This window comes from Lathyrus oleraceus, chromosome 4 (genome assembly GCF_024323335.1).
Source record: "Lathyrus oleraceus cultivar Zhongwan6 chromosome 4, CAAS_Psat_ZW6_1.0, whole genome shotgun sequence".
NCBI classification, from domain to species: domain Eukaryota; kingdom Viridiplantae; phylum Streptophyta; class Magnoliopsida; order Fabales; family Fabaceae; genus Lathyrus; species Lathyrus oleraceus.
This window is the reverse complement of record NC_066582.1, coordinates 142,270,784-142,287,200: the sequence shown is the minus strand read 5'-3', so window position 1 is coordinate 142,287,200 and position 16,417 is coordinate 142,270,784. Positions and strand designations below refer to the sequence as shown.

General features: G+C 36.6%; 1 non-coding gene across 1 annotated transcript; it reads left to right on the top strand.

Annotated features, from left to right (window-relative positions):
- The first annotated feature begins 1,706 nt into the window (after positions 1 to 1,706).
- On the top strand, positions 1,707 to 1,813 carry LOC127077951 (small nucleolar RNA R71). The gene has a single exon (XR_007787709.1). It is a non-coding gene; the product is annotated as a small nucleolar RNA R71 (small nucleolar RNA).
- Positions 1,814 to 16,417: the final 14,604 nt, after the last annotated feature.

Genomic DNA, 16,417 nt, shown 5'->3' with positions numbered 1-16,417 from the left:
CTAACTCTGTTTCTTTTATGCATTCATCGATGATATCCATGAAGTAACATGTATCTTCTATTGCAGGTGCTTTCAAAAATTGGGAAAGAATGAACTCAATTTTCTCTTCTCCTACTTCGAAGGTGAGTCGTCCTCGTTTTACGTCTATGATTGCACCGGCAGTTGCTAAGAACGGTCTTCCCAGTATAATGGGTGTAATATCATCTTCTCTAATGTCCATAATTGTAAAATCAGTTGGGATGTAGAATTGACCTATGCGTACGGGAACGTTTTCAAGAATTCCTACAGGGTATCTAACAGAACGATCTGCTAGTTGCACAGACATTTTGGTTGGTCTTAATTCTCCCATTTCCAGTCTCTTGCATATGGATAAAGGCATAACACTAATTCCGGCTCCTAAATCGCATAAGGCTTTGTCGATGACAAATTTTCCTATGTGACAGGGTATAGAGAAACTACCCGGATCCTTGAGTTTAGGAGGCATGTTCTGGATTATAGCGCTACATTCGGCAGGGAGTGTAACGGTTTCGCTATCTTCAAGTTTCCTTTTATTAGAAAGAATTTCTTTTAAGAACTTGGCGTATGAGGGCATTTGCGTAATAGCTTCTGTAAACGGGATTGTAACGTTTAATTGTTTAAGGAGGTCAACAAATTTTTTAAATTGGCCCGCATCTTTGGTTTTAACAAGCCTTTGAGGGTAAGGGACAGGTGGTTTATAAGGTGGTGGAGGTACATAAGGTTCCTTCTTTTCTATGGTTTCCTTATTACTCTCTTCCTTTTCCTTAGGTCTATTTTCTTCCTCAGTTGACTTTTTAGGGTTTTGGTTTCCTATCCTTGGATCAGATGGTCCTTCCACTTCCGTTCCACTTCTTAATATGATTGCATGAGAGTGGCTTCTCGGGTTAGGTTGGGGCTGTCCAGGAAATGTACCAGTTGGGGTAGCAGTAGGCGCTTGTTGTTGAGCTACTTGTGATATTTGTGTTTCCAGCATTTTGTTATAGGTAGCCAGGGCATCTACTTTACTTGCTAGTTGTTTAATTTGTTCACCAGTGTGTACATTCTGGTTTAAGAAATCTTTATTGGTTTGTTGTTGAGAAGCTATAAAGTTTTCCATCATGATCTCCAAGTTGGATTTCCTAGGGGCGTTATTGTTATGTGTAGATGGGTTCGGCTTCTGATATCCCGGAGGTATAGCTGGGGCTTGATTTGGAGACTGTCCAGGTGCGTACAAAGCATTATTACTCTTATATGAAAAGTTTGGATGGTTCTTCCAATTTGAGTTATATGTATGCGAGTAGGGGCTTCCTTGAGCATAGTTCACTTGCTCTGCTTGGATTCCTGTTAAGAGTTGACAATCTGTAGGAGTGTGACCTTGGATTCCACAGACTTCGCAATTCTGAGTTATAGCAACCACGGCGGTTGGAGGTGATACATTTAAACTTTCAATTTTCTGGACCAGAGCATCCACTTTTGCATTAACATGATCAAGGTTACTTATCTCGTACATGCCGGTTTTCGTTTGAGGTTTTTCCACCATTGTTCGTTCGGTTCCCCACTGATAGTGGTTTTGGGCCATGCTTTCGATAAGCTGGTAAGCATCAGCATAAGGTTTGTTCATTAGTGCACCACCTGCAGCGGCGTCTATTGTTAACCTTGTGTTGTACAAGAGACCATTATAGAATGTGTGAATTACTAACCAGTCCTCTAAACCATGGTGTGGACAAAGTCTCATCATGTCTTTGTATCTTTCCCATGCTTCGAAAAGAGACTCGTTATCTTTCTGTTTAAATCCATTTATCTGGGCTCTTAACATAGCTGTTTTGCTTGGCGGAAAATATCGGGCAAGAAAAACTTTCTTCAACTCGTTCCATGTGGTGACAGAGTTGGAAGGGAGAGACTAAAGCCATCTTCTAGCGCTATCTCTTAATGAGAAAGGAAAAAGACGAAGTCGAATTGCCTCTGAAGTGACACCATTAGCTTTAACAGTATCAGCGTATTGGACAAATACGGATAAATGAAGGTTTGGATCCTCGGTAGGATTTCCAGAGAATTGGTTATGTTGCACTGCCTGCAACAATGAAGGTTTGAGTTCGAAGTTGTTTGCTTCGATTGCGGGCGGAGCAATACTTGAATGCGGCTCATCTTGTGATGGAGCGGCGTAATCTCTAAGAGCACGAGCTGGTTCTGCCATCTCGGGTATCGAAGGGAAAATGTTTTTGAAATCAGGAAGTTCGACAGGAGGGAGATTGTTTGCAGCACGATATTCCCGAATTCGTCGTAAGACTCGGAGATATAGTTCGATATCGTTGATTCGTAAATAGAGCGGTTCGCCTTGTGAGCGAGTGCGTGGCATACAAATCAACGAAAGAAAGAAAAGAAAAAGAAACCTTAGTCTCTACAGCGTAACGGAAGAGTTACGATATCGACTAAACAAAAGTCCCCGGCAACGGCGCCAAAAACTTGATCGCGACTTTATGAGTCGAATTTGGGGTACAAACTGCAAGTGCACAGTTCTATCGCGTAGTTTTAAAAGATATCGATCCCACAGGGACTTATGAATCGATATACCGTTATCTAAGGTTACTTCGTAAAGCTAAGGAGGATAATGTTTGATTGTTTGGGGAAAAGCTAAAACTAAAAAAAAAATAGAATCTAAATTAAATATCAAATAAACGGATATCGGTATGTAGTTCGTCATAATTAGGGAATCAATTCTTTGTCGGTTTCTTGGTTTTAAAATAAATCATTTCAGTTGACTTTATTGATTAAAAGTTCTATCTCAAACTCTCGCTCTGTTGAATAAACCATGATTTTATGTTAACGTAGCTGTCACTTATAATTAAGCCAAAAACCATTTTTTGAAAGCAATAAAGTCCGTAGAAACTCTTTTTAAGAAAACACTAACCGTTTAAACACCCTTATCTCAAACTCTCGCTCTGTTGATTTAGGTTATACAATTAAATTCGAATGCTTAACTCTCGTCCTCACATTCAATCTTTAAAAATACTTTTTGGAAAAGATTAGAATTTAATTAACTCTAAAAATTTCTCTCGCCCTGATCTAGAATTAATATCCAATTTACACTGTCCAGTTAAAACCTCAAACTTTCGCTCTATTGATTTTAACCTCTTTATGTCCTTTACTCTCGTATAAAAACTTTGTTATTAAACCTGTAAACTGAGACCGTAAAAAGAGTGATTTTAATTTCAAATTTAATTAAACCGACTTAGTTTTGATCCCTTATTCCGCTTACTCTACATACCGATATCTAGGCGAGTTAGCCAGACATGCTAAACGAACTTAAATAATTATCATGCATAAACAGACTCATCTCAAGCAAATAATATAAATAAATAATAAAACAAAGCATTAAACAATAATGAACCTGAATAATTTAAACAGTAGTCTTGAACACTCCACCACAAGCCGGTAGGATTTGTTCTTGAATTCTTCAACTAACCAACAAATTAAAACGAAGGAATAAAAAACTAGATTCTAACGTAAGGTTAGAACCGGTGAAAAAGTTACACAATAGTTTCCGGTGTGGAAACTATTATGTGAAAATTAATTAAGTGCTAGAGAGGAAAATAGAGTTGCAAGAGAAAACAATAAAAATTGCCAAAGCGGTATGTAAAAGGTATGCTCAAACTGCTGAAGAAAAGAAAATTGGAAAATGCCGAAATCTGGAAAAAGCGTGGAAACGTGGAAGTGTGGAAGTGTGGAAGTGTGGAAGTGTGGAACCTCTGCAGGGTTTGCAAAGTTGCTATTTATAATGATGCCTTCCGTAACGGTTTTCAAAGCAGTCCGCGTCAAGGAGTCTTCACGTAACGGATGCATCGCCGTGGAAATAGGATTCAGCGTGTAAACGTGGACTCTCAACGTCTCTGAAGGCATAAATGTAGGGGGATGGTGTGACGTCCGTCACACCATGTGTGACGCTCGTCACATAAGTGTATGCAGCGTGACGTTCGTCACAGCATCCGTGGCGGTCGTCACAGGCACGACGCCTGTGTCTTCTTTGGGCTGGGCTTGGCTTTTGCTATTTGGGCCTTTTCATTCCTTTTTGCACCTCCTTTTCTTCCTTTTTTACTTGTGCTTCAAATAAGACACCTGAGACAAATAGAAAGGAAATACCGCGTAATATCTAATAAAATGCAATAAATTGAAATAAATAATAATATAATTTAATTGAATTAAGTCCTAAAATATGATATAATTTCATGTTATCAGAATTCAACCTCCTCTGACTGACAGGGAGCTAGTGGATATGTTTATGAGTACGCTGAATAGTCCTTTCTATAGTCACCTCATTGGAAGCTCATCATCTGGTTTCACTGAGCTGATAATGACTGGAGAGCGTGTGGAAGGTGGCATAAGAAGTGGTAAGATACAGGTGGATGCCTCTTCATCAAGCACTGCAAAGAATCCCCCTAGTGGAAAGAAGGAGTCTAATGCTGTGTATGGTCAACCTGGCCGTAACAGAAGTCACCAATCCGTAGGAGCAGTTCACATTTCTAATCCTACTCCTGCAACACCAGAGCTACCATAGAGTAATCAACAGAAGCCTAGAAGACAATTCACCAAGATCAACATGCCACTGGCCCAAGCCTTGCAACACATGTTGAAAGGGGAACTCATTACTTTGAAGGACCCTCCCCAGAATCCTAATACTTCCTCTCCTCGGTACAATCCTAATGCACGATGTACCTATCATTCTAATTGTCCGGGACATGACACCAACAATTGCTGGGTGCTGAAAAATAAGATTCAAGATATGATTGAAGCTGGGGAGATTGAATTTGACCCTCCTGGGACTCCAAATGTGATTACTGCTCCCATGCCCAATCATGAGAAGACTGTTAATTTTGTTAATGAAGTTTCATATGTTTCCTCAGTAGCAGATGTGACTACTCCCTTATCTATTATCAAGAAGAAGCTGGTGCAGGCTGGATTCTTTCCAGGTTGCAACGAAGACTGTTTTTATTGTGCCTACAAACCCGATAGCTACTGGAAGTTGAAAGATGGTATTCAACGCCTCATGGACAATTACACTATATTGTTTGAGAGAACTCCTTCTGTGGAAAGTATGTGTGAACACCTAACTCGAGGTAAGAAGTTTGAAGATGTGGATATGGTTGATAAAGTGCCAGTGAAGATTACCTCCAAAGGCCCTGTCAAGATCACTTCCAAGGGTCCTATCAAAATTACTGCTGAAGGCTTGGTGAAGACTATTGCTGAATTTAGAGTGCCTCCCATGATTATTACCACTCCTGGCCCTATTCCTTATACTTCTAATAAAGCTATACCCTGGAGTTACGGTTCTGATGTTTATATCCATGGTGTTAAGCAGGAACCTTTGACTGATACACTTGTTACTGATGATAAACTTGATGTTGATAATATTGCTGGATCTAGTAAGATCACCAGAAGTGGAAGAATTTTCTCTCCTCCAGCTACCTCAAAAAATACAGTTCTTCCAACTACTACCTCCACTTCTGAGCCAAGTACTGATGCTTGAGGCAAAGGTCCTGTGGTTGAACCTGTGCAAGCTGAAGCACCGACTGCTGAAAATCTCTCTAAACAGATGGAAGAAGTGTTGAAGATCATTCGTAAGAGTGATTATGATATTGTTGACCAGTTGGGGCATACTCCCTCCAAAATTTCCATGTTGTCTTTGTTGCTGTGTTCTGAGGCTCATGCTAAAGCCTTGATCAAATTCTTAAGGACTGCTCATGTACCAAATGAAATTTCTGCGGATCAATTTGAAAATTGTGTTGCACATCTGACTTATGATAATGGGTTAGGTTTTTCTGATGCTGACTTGACTCCTGCCAAAAGAAACCATAACAGAGCTTTACATATCTCCATTGAATGTAGGGGCACTACCTTGACTCATGTGTTGATAGACAATGGCTCTTCATTGAATGTACTTCCCAAAGAGGTTCTGAACAAGCTCAGTCCTGAAGATGTTGTGTTAAGACCAAGTAATATAGTGGTGAGAGCCTTTGATGGTTCAAGAAGAGTGGTGCATGGAGAAATAGATCTCCCAATCAAAGTAGGCTCTCAAGTCTTCGATTCTACCTTCTATGTAATGGATATTCGTCCTGCGTACTCTTGTTTGCTTGGGCGCCCCTGGATCCATGGGGCAGGTGCTGTGACCTCCACTCTACATCAGAAGTTGAGATATCCAGTGAAGGGAAAGATCGTAACTGTTTATGGAGAGGAAGAATATATGGTCAGTCATGTGAATACATTTAAGTATGTTGAAGTGGAAGGTGAATATGTTGAGACTCCTTGCCAGACATTTGAAGTAGTTCCTTGGGTCGTTCCCGCTACTGAAGCTCCTCCTGTGGTTAAAAGAGTTCCTGTGGTTACTAGAGTACCTCCTACAATGGCTTCCCTCAAAGATGCTAGAGTTGTGGTTGAAGAAGGTGGTTGCACTATTTGGGGTCAGCTTCCCGACATTCCTTACAAGTCTGACAAGTTTGGTTTGGGTTTCACTGCAGAGTCCCAGAAGGCTGTTCGTCGTGCTCGTGCTGTTCATATCACCAATCAAGGGAACATGAAAGATCAAATCAATGTTGTGGGTGACTATAATGAAGACTACAATCTGGATAACTGGATTTTTCCTACTGTGGGTGATGGGCTCAACAATTGGAAGACTAAAGACGTTATTCCTATCTCCTTTAGTCAGGAGTAAATACTATTACTGCGTTGTTATTTTTAAGCCTTGTGCCTTACCCGGGGCACAATGGTATGCTTGTTTCGGGATGTCATTTCATTTGCATACGTCATTCAATAAAAATCAATGGACGTTTCGTTTTCGTAAATATTGGGCTCTTTGTTTTTCTTTTATTTTATTTTCATCAGCTATGTGTTCTTACACACACCCACATCAGTAAAATGCAGATCCTCATCCACCCTGGATCCTGTTGATAACAGTTCTACTATTGCCAATTATAATTTCGAGAATCCGATCTATCAAGCTGAAGATGGAAAGGATGAAGATTGTGAAGTACCTGTAGAGCTTGCTAGGTTATTACAACAAGAAGAGAAAGTTAGACAGCCGCATGAGGAATCAATTGAGGTTGTAAATCTGGGTACTGAAGTAGACAAGAAAGAAGTCAAAATAGGAGCAGGCTTGGAAAACAGTGTCAAAGAAAGATTGAGTCGGATGTTACGTGACTATGTAGAGGTTTTCGCTGGAAAAATCAAGAGATGATATGGAATGATGAATGTCAAGAAGCTTTTGACAAAATCAAGAAGTATCTCCAAGAACCTATAAATCTGATGCCACCAGTTGAAGGAAGACCTCTAATCATGTATTTGACCGTGTTAGAAAATTCAATAGGGTGTGTGTTGGAGCAACATGACAAGTCTGGTCGAAAAGAGCATGCAATATACTACCTTAGCAAAAGGTACCGACTGTGAAACAAGACACTCCCAGCTCGAGAAAGCTTGCTATGCTTTGGCTTAGGCTGCTCGCCGACTAAGACAGTATATGTTGAATCATACCACTTTATTGATTTCTAAGATGGATCTTATCAAATATACATCTGAGAAACCTGCTCTCTCCGGAAGAACAACAAGATGATTGCTGAACTCTGCACGCAGTTCAAAATAAAACACCATAACTCTTCTCCGTACCGGCCAAAGATGAATGGCGCCGTGGAGGCTGCTAATAAGAATATTAAGAAGATCATACAAAAGATGACAGTAACATACAAAGACTGGCATGAGATGTTACCCTTTGCTCTTCATGGTTATCGCACTTCAGTGCGCACTTTGACAGGGGCAACTCCTTTCTCTTTGGTCTACGGAATGGAAGCCGTGTTACCAGTGGAAGTTCAGATTCCCTCTCTAAGAATCATGAAAGAGGCAGGTTTAGACGAGGATGAATGGATTCAGACTCGACTCGACCAGATAAATTTGATTGATGAGAAGAGGTTGGCAGTTGTTTGTCATGGTCAGATGTACCAGAAACGGATGATCAAAGCTTTCAATAAGAAGGTTAAGCCAAAGGTATATCAGGCTGGTGACTTGGTAATCAAGCGTATCATACTACCACAGGGTGATCCTAGGGGCAAGTGGACTCCTACATATGAAGGACCATTTGTGGTCAAAAGAGTATTCTCAGGAGGTGCCATGATGCTTACTACTATGGATGGTGAAGACTTTCCACAGCCTGTAAACGCAGACATAGTTAAAAATACTACGCATAAAAAGAGACACGCTAGGTTGACTGGCCTAGGCAAAAATAAGGGCATCCCGGCAAACCAAAAGGGTTCGGGAAAAAATTAGGGATATATAAAAAAAATGTACACCCGGCAAGTCGAAAACCTGACAAGGCGGCTTGGGCAAAAAAGGGTATCCCGGTGGATTGAAAACCTGAAAGGGCAATCCAGGCAAAAGTTAGGGATTAAAGCGTATGACTATGTCTCGTTTGGATCACTCATGTAACTTCAACTGATGGTGCTACCTAAATCAAGTTCAAACAGATAAAGATCAATCCAATCGTTTCTGTCTCAACAGCAGAAGATGAGATATTTGAAGATAATGGCAATAGTAGAATTGAAACTCAATAGGATCATTTTTCACATAGCTGTTTTCTTTGTTTTATAAAAAATTTACGACGAATTCCTCTTACTAGGATTTCTGTCTCCTTGTACAAACTTGCCTATGTATAGGTCACTTTGTGATATAAATAAAATTTCATCTTTGAATCCAGATTTACTTTTACTCTATTTACATAAGCGAAAACGTCCATTGGTTGTGTTTGAATGTATGTATGCTTTTGAATACGATTGATGTTTACCAGAAATGCATAAAATGCAGTAATAGTATTTACTAAGGACGAACGAGGGTAGTAGTTCAACGAAGCTTCGCCGGTTCATCCCCACTACAAATCCCCAGTAGAGCAAATCTATCTTTATAGATGCTTCGAATTACGCCTCCCCTTGAATTTATGTCCATCTCTTTTATCCTCAGTCGGGATACTCAGGAACTTATTCCTTCAATAGAAGTACGACGAACGAATACGGGAAGTGACAAATACTATACTATCAAACAAGACGGGAACGAGTTCCTCATATTCTTCAGCAACGAATCGGGATTTATTTTCCCTAGCCAGCAGTTGTTATACAAAGATATCCGGACGCTTCAGGCCGCATGATTCATACATACATCATTTACATCATACCATGGCATATCCATAAGTGCATAATACATTTACTTAGATGCACCATGCCATGCATGCATACATATTGCATAAACTAACCTTTTCCTTGCAGGATGGTTATATACAGATAAAATACTATCAACAATTCACAACATGTCAGAAACGATCTATACAAAGATCTAGTGCAGATACTTAATCATTACTCAAGGTGTCCTTGGATAGTAGGCAAACGGTCTATACAAAGATCTATTCCCTAGTCCAGGATGTTTTCAGGAGAGTTAATCCTGATACTCTTTTGTCCTCGGATAGTAGGCAAACGGTCTATACGAAGATCTATTCCCTAGTCCAGGATGTTTTCAGGAGAGTTAATCCTGATACTCTTTTGTCCTCGGATAGTAGGCAAACGGTCTATACGAAGATCTATTCCCTAGTCCATGATATTTTCAGGAGATTTCATCCTGATATTCTTTTGTTCTTGGATAGTAGGCAAACGGTCTATACGAAGATCTATTCCCTAGTCCAGGATATTTTCAGAAGATTTAATCTTGATATTCTTTTGTTCTCGGATAGTAGGCAAACGGTCTATACGAAGATCTATTCCCTAATCCAGGATATTTCCAGAAGAGATAATCATCACGAAGATTTATTTCTACTGGTCTATTCAACAATTCAAAACAGTTCAGAGACGATCTATACGAAGGTCTAGTGCTGATACTTAATTCAGAAAGAAATTGCCACGAAGATTTGGTTCTGACACTTAAATTAAAAGTATGTTCTTAGATACGATTCAGAGACGGCCTATACGAAGACCTAGTACTGATATCCAGTATCAACATCAAGATATTATCACCTCCTAATATTATGGATGGCATCTATAAGCCCATCTCCAGTTCTTCCAAGTGGCATCTTCAAGCCCACTTAAGCATATACAACCAGTCATCAGTGTTACTTTACGCACCGGCGAGTGCAAATTTTTGGGCTTTTGTGTTCAATCCCCTTCGACCTTCCAAGTCACGAATGGCACACAGGCCAATCTAACTCCTCAGGTTTCAGAAAATTGAACAGGGGCTGCTGTTGCACCCCAAAATTTGCCCTCTATTTTTAACTCTAACCAATTTTTTGTTTCACATTCATTTGCATCATCTTCATAGCATAACATTTTTTTCTATCTTAATATTAGCCGGAATAATTTCTCGGAATTTACAAACAGACTGGTCAAATTAACTTTTTAACTGTGCTTAAAATTAGTCAACGAAAAAATGTCAAGTTTAAGTTTGCAAATGTCGGTAACATTAATCTGCGGTTCACGTGGTTTAATTTGACATGCTAAAAATATTTTTACAACTATTTTTGGTCATATGTTGATCAGTCTGAGCAGTTTAAACGGTCATAATTTTTATTTCAAAATCCGACCAAACGCTGTATTTTTCCGAGTCATTTATTTCGCGCTGATTATTTTGACGTGTTCATTTTATTTTTTCGAGCATTTTGGTGCCTGACTTTTTTTTTTGAGTCTATTTATTTTTATATTGGGTCTAGAATAAATAAATAGGTTAATTAGTTTTTATTTTAATTTTAACTATTTTAATTATTTAACTTTATTCAGTCTTTAATTTAATATTAGGTCTAGAATAAATAAATAGGTTAATTAGTTTTTATTTTAATTTTAACTATTTTAATTATTTAATTTTATTCAGTTTTTAATTTAATATTGGGTCTAGAATAAATAAATAGGTTAATTAATTTTTATTTTAATTTTAACTATTTTAATTATTTAACTTTATTCAGTTTTTAATTTAATATTGGGTTTCAAAATAAACTTAGGCCCATTATCATTAACCTAATTTTTTCCTATATATATTTACTAGCATGACGGATAGAGAGAGGCAAAAAGACATAACAAAAAAAAGAAACTGAGAGTGGCTGATCTATACTATCGTACACACAGTTTGATAATAGTTTATATATGATATATACTTTATCTATTTGGTTGATATATTTGTTACTGTGTTTCAGATACATGTTCATATGTGTGACTATGTTATGTATTCCAGATACATGCGGTTTGGTTAAATATATATATATTTCTATTTTATGTTATAATTTGATTATGTTTTCGGATCGGATCGTGTCAATACGCCGTTTTCACATATACGTGTATGAGGCGTGACATTTGTGTTATCCGATCCAGTTGCGATGATCGCAATTTTGCGCTAGCAACGCCGTTGTTTTTTTTAATTCATATTTTTTTTATATACATATATTTAGATCTGCACATTTTTTTTCATAACTAACTACCCTGATTTTTCCTAAACCCTGACAATTTCGCCACAAACTCTAAATTTCAAACCTAAAACTTTAACCGTGTTGTTTCCTCTAAACCATAAACCTTTTCTTAAACCTTAACAAACCTTATTATTATTTCCTATTTTCGCTCTTATTTATGTTATTCATACACTGTAACTCCTTCGCCCTTGTAATATTTTAAGTTTTAACTTGTAATATTTTCAGTTTTACTTTTCGCCATCTTTATTATGTAACTGCACCAAAGCGTTGTAATAATTAGGGTTTTATTTTCTGCCATTTATTTTCTGCCATTTTATTTTTCTGCCATTTATTTTTCTACCATTTAAATTCCTGCCATTGATCCTATATTAACTGTGTGGTTTAGTAATGTAGGGCGTGAAAACCTACTAAATTAATTATTTAATATTTTTCTATAAACCTTTATATTTTTTTTTTTTGTAAATAAATAATAAATACTAACTATTTTAATAATTTTTTTTTTATTACTTAATGTACAAATAATTGACCATTTTTGTAAATAAATAATAAATAATAAATCCTTAATGTACAAATAAATAAATAACAAACTTAATAATAAATACTGTACAAACTTTTTTTTTTTTGTAAATAAATAATAAATACTAACTATTAATGTACAAATAATAAATCCTTATATATTTTGTAAATAGAATCTAATTGACCATTTTTCTAATTGAATAATAATAATAAACCTATTAATCTAATAATTTGATATTTTCTATAACCTTTATTTATTTTGTAAATAACAAACTTAATATTTTTCATATAACTCTTTTATTTTATAATTTGTACATTAATATATTTTAAATTCTTTTATTATTACTAATTTATTTTAAACTCATATTTTTCTAATAACTTCTAAAAAATCTAACTTGTTTAACCTAAAATAATTTCTTTTAAAATTCTAACCTTTTTATTATCACTTTATTATTATTGTTATTTTATTATTGCTTTATTACCATTGTTTATTTATTATTTTATTATTATTTGCTTTTATCTATTCTATTTTTGCTTCATTATTTTCCTTATTTTAATTTTGTTTTATTTATAATATTAGGAACAAATGTATAGGTTGTAAATTTATTCTTTCTCACCTGATTATTATGTATCTGTCCCATAGCCATGTAATAGTTTAGGAATTTATTTTTCTTGCTTTTATTTTTGTAAATATTTATTGCGTGGTTAGTAATTTAGGGAGTGCAAAAAACTAACTGTAAATAATTGAACTTAGAAAATTAAATTCAAGACAAATATCTGAAAAATAACACTCACACACGTAAGTCGATCTTTGATCGCCATCTGTACTTCCTAGGGTATTCCTCTTGGTTGCCTTCTTTAAATGGTCAAGTCCCTCGAAAATAGGGGTGTCTTAAGCAAAGTCCCTTCAAACAGAAAAATCATCAAGTCCCTATAAACTTAAAAGATCAAGTCCCTACGAGGTTGCCTACGATATAATGATCTTGTCCCTTCGGTAAATATGATGATAATCCCTACGAGTTGCTAAAGACACCCCTTATGTTGCCTTCATTGACCATACAATGACCCTACGCCCGTCCCTTAAACACATCCAAGGTAATGACTACCTATTCCTTAATAATAGGGACAGTCTTACCATTGAAAGAATATACGAGAACACGAAAGACTTAATCTAGGGTAGGTATCTCATAGTTACTTGCTCACACTTTTCGAAATTACTTTTACACCTCACAATTTCTAAACTAGGCTTTGTATACACCCATACGAGGGTCATTACAAAGTACTTAAAGAAATTTTTCTAATCACACACTACACTCTTGCAAACAAACAAAGTGAGCTAAGTAACTAAGAGCCCATGGATAACCATGGATATAAAGGGTGCTAATACCTTCCCTTTATATAACCTACCCCCCGAACTCAAAATCTTTTTAAGGTCTTTCCTGTTCTTTTATGTCCTTTCCTTTTGGATAAAATAAAAGTCGGTGGCGACTCTTGCTATCCGCAACATTTAACTAAAGTCAGTTCTCCCACCGTGTTACACCCTTGCATGTAGAATTTGATATTTCTCAAATAAGAAACGTTTGTGAAGACATCTTGAAATTAATCATGAAACTTGGATGGCCTTCATATGATAAAGGATGAGCAAGTTATGATTCTTGGAAGTTGACCTTCTATCTATGGTACAAACAAAATGCCATATAATCCTTCACCATAAAAAAAGACTTACAAGTAAAATTAGCTCTTGATGTAAATATTAAAGTTATTAGAAATGTCCTAAAGAGTAACTCTTCTCTTGGAATAATTTTCATATGACAAAAATTGTAGGCGATAGGGTCTAGGGAACCCTAGATATGACTAGTTGAGTTTCTCGTCAACCTCTTTGAACCAACTTGCAACCTTGTAGTTATTGTGATATTTGGGGATCAAGGAGGACCACATATGCTTTAGATGATGTAAAATGAAGTTTACCTTGATATCTTTGACTAAATGTAGAAGAACTTGTGAGGAAGGCACACAGGATACCTAGATGAATTATGGCTTCCTTGATAAACAAGCTTCAAACTCTTGATGAAATCTTGATCAAAATAAGAAATAAAGAATATGGGGATCCGTATATGATACATAGAACCATTGTAAACCTTTCCTTGCTTGTTCCCTTGCATTGAGGGTCTCAACCCCTAGATGTGAGCTTGATAGGACATAGATGGACACGCACACTACCTACAAAAGAAACAAAGCTACACTAGACATATATTTGGTATTTTGGCTAGTAAACACATAGAAACAAAGTATGATACAATAAAATGTGTTTGGTGATCTCTCCCAATGCAAACCCAAAAAATGAGTGGAGGAGGATACTAAGGTGTGATCCCAAAGCCAATGCAAATGATGAGATATCATGAGGGATCTTAGGGTCAAAATGTGGGTCTTACACCGAGGTCTACTGGGAAATCTTCTGGCGAGATTAACTAGGTAATTTAATACTGAGATTCACTGAGGGAAATACCTTCTACCGAGGTTTTCTGGAAAATCTACTCTCGAGATTAACCAGGTAATCTACTAACGAGATTCTCTTTGAAAAGATACCTACTGTCGAGGTTTGCTGGGAAATCTACTGTTGGGATTAGCCATAGAATCTACTACCAATATTCTCTTTGAAAGAAATACCTTATGTCGAGGTTTATTAGGAAATTTACTACCGAGATTTATCAGGGAATCTACTGCCGAGATTCTCTTTGAAAGAAATACATGTTGCTGAGGCTTACTGAGAAATCTACTATCAAGATTTACCAGGGAATTTGTTGTCGAGATTCTCTTTGAAAGAAATACCTAATGTTGAGGTTTGCTGGGAAATCTTTTACTGAGATTAACCAGGGAATCTACTGCCGAGATTCACTTTGAAAGAAATACCTACTGCCGAGGTCTACTAAAAAATCTACTATTAAGATTAATTAGGGAATCTACTATCGAGATTCTGCTGAAAAGATACCTGCTTCCGAGGTCTGCTGAGAAATATACTGTTGAGATTAACCAGAGAATTTGTTGCCAAGATTCGCTTTGAGAAGCGTAGAGTAGCTGACTGTTGAAATAATGATTATCTTCATAAGTGGATGAAACAATGATTTATGTTATGCTTATAATTGAATATACTTTGATGTGAATTTTGCTTGATACATGAAATGTAATGCACGTGAGCATGATAATAAGAATTGGAATTTGAGAGGTGTGCCAAACGAGGCTGGACTTTTATTTTTCATGTTTAATCTACAAGGCTTCATGGTATGGGAATATGCCATATGAATGTGATGTTATGCAAGACATGAGACTAGAGCAAATCGACATGGTTAATGCATGAGGATAATTTATGAAATGCCTTAAGGGTTTCCAAAAATTCCCCTGTGTTAGGTAATAGATGAAAGACTTCTTATGAAATAGGGTTTCTTTGTCAAAGGAAATGGTTATTTGATGGAAGGTGATTCTATCATGATTTCTCGACATTAGTTTTGAACTCGACAATTATTGTTGCATTTAAGGACTCTTGCTTAAGCAACTTAAAAGTTTGGGGAGGACTTGTCCCTTTTTCTCTATCTTGCCCCAGTCTGTTAGGTCTTTGAAGAAATTTGCCTCGAAAGGAGCTTGGAAGCAGCTTGTCCTGACCTAATCTTGAGATGGATTGCCTCAGTCTTTGAACTTTTTAAGTGGTCTACCCTAGATTAACCAATTATTAGAATGGTTTGCTTTGATTTACTGTATTTTAGAGAGTTGACTTCAATGTGATATTTGTGGTAGTTAGCTTTAGTCTAAGTCTTGAAGTGATTTTCTCTTGATTATCTGACTCTTTGAGGGATTTTCCGCTCATAACATTGTCTTTTGACTGATTACCCTTGTTCAATAGGGTCCTTAGATGGGTTTCCCCAGCTTGGGTTCTCCATGAATGATTGAATTCCTTGCTGATTATTCATTGTTGGAACTTCCTTGATGCTAAGCGCTGAACTTCAGATAAATTTGTTTATTGAAAAATGGTAATTTTAATGCAATGCTTATGCAAGTTTTGAAATCAAGATCATTATTAAAATGATGTGATGTATAGTGAATGGATCACTAGTTTATTCAAAGTGTGAAAGACGATGCGGGAACTTAATACCAACATAGATGATTAGCAAATATCTAGGAATTAGGTCAACGCAACCTTAATGAGTATGCTTTCAAAATAAACCTTATTTCGATTAGGTCTTTTGCATCTTGTAATGTGGCTTGGTTCACGATTTTTGAACAAAAGGATATAAGGCTCAAAATTTTAATTTTAACCCACCTCTTCTTCTTAATGATCTCCATCCCTATGTTCAGTTAATTCAACCCACGCATTCAAGCATTAAAAAATATTTTGAAGGTGAAAATGTTATGGTACGGGAACCAATCATTCATTTTTCTTGAGAT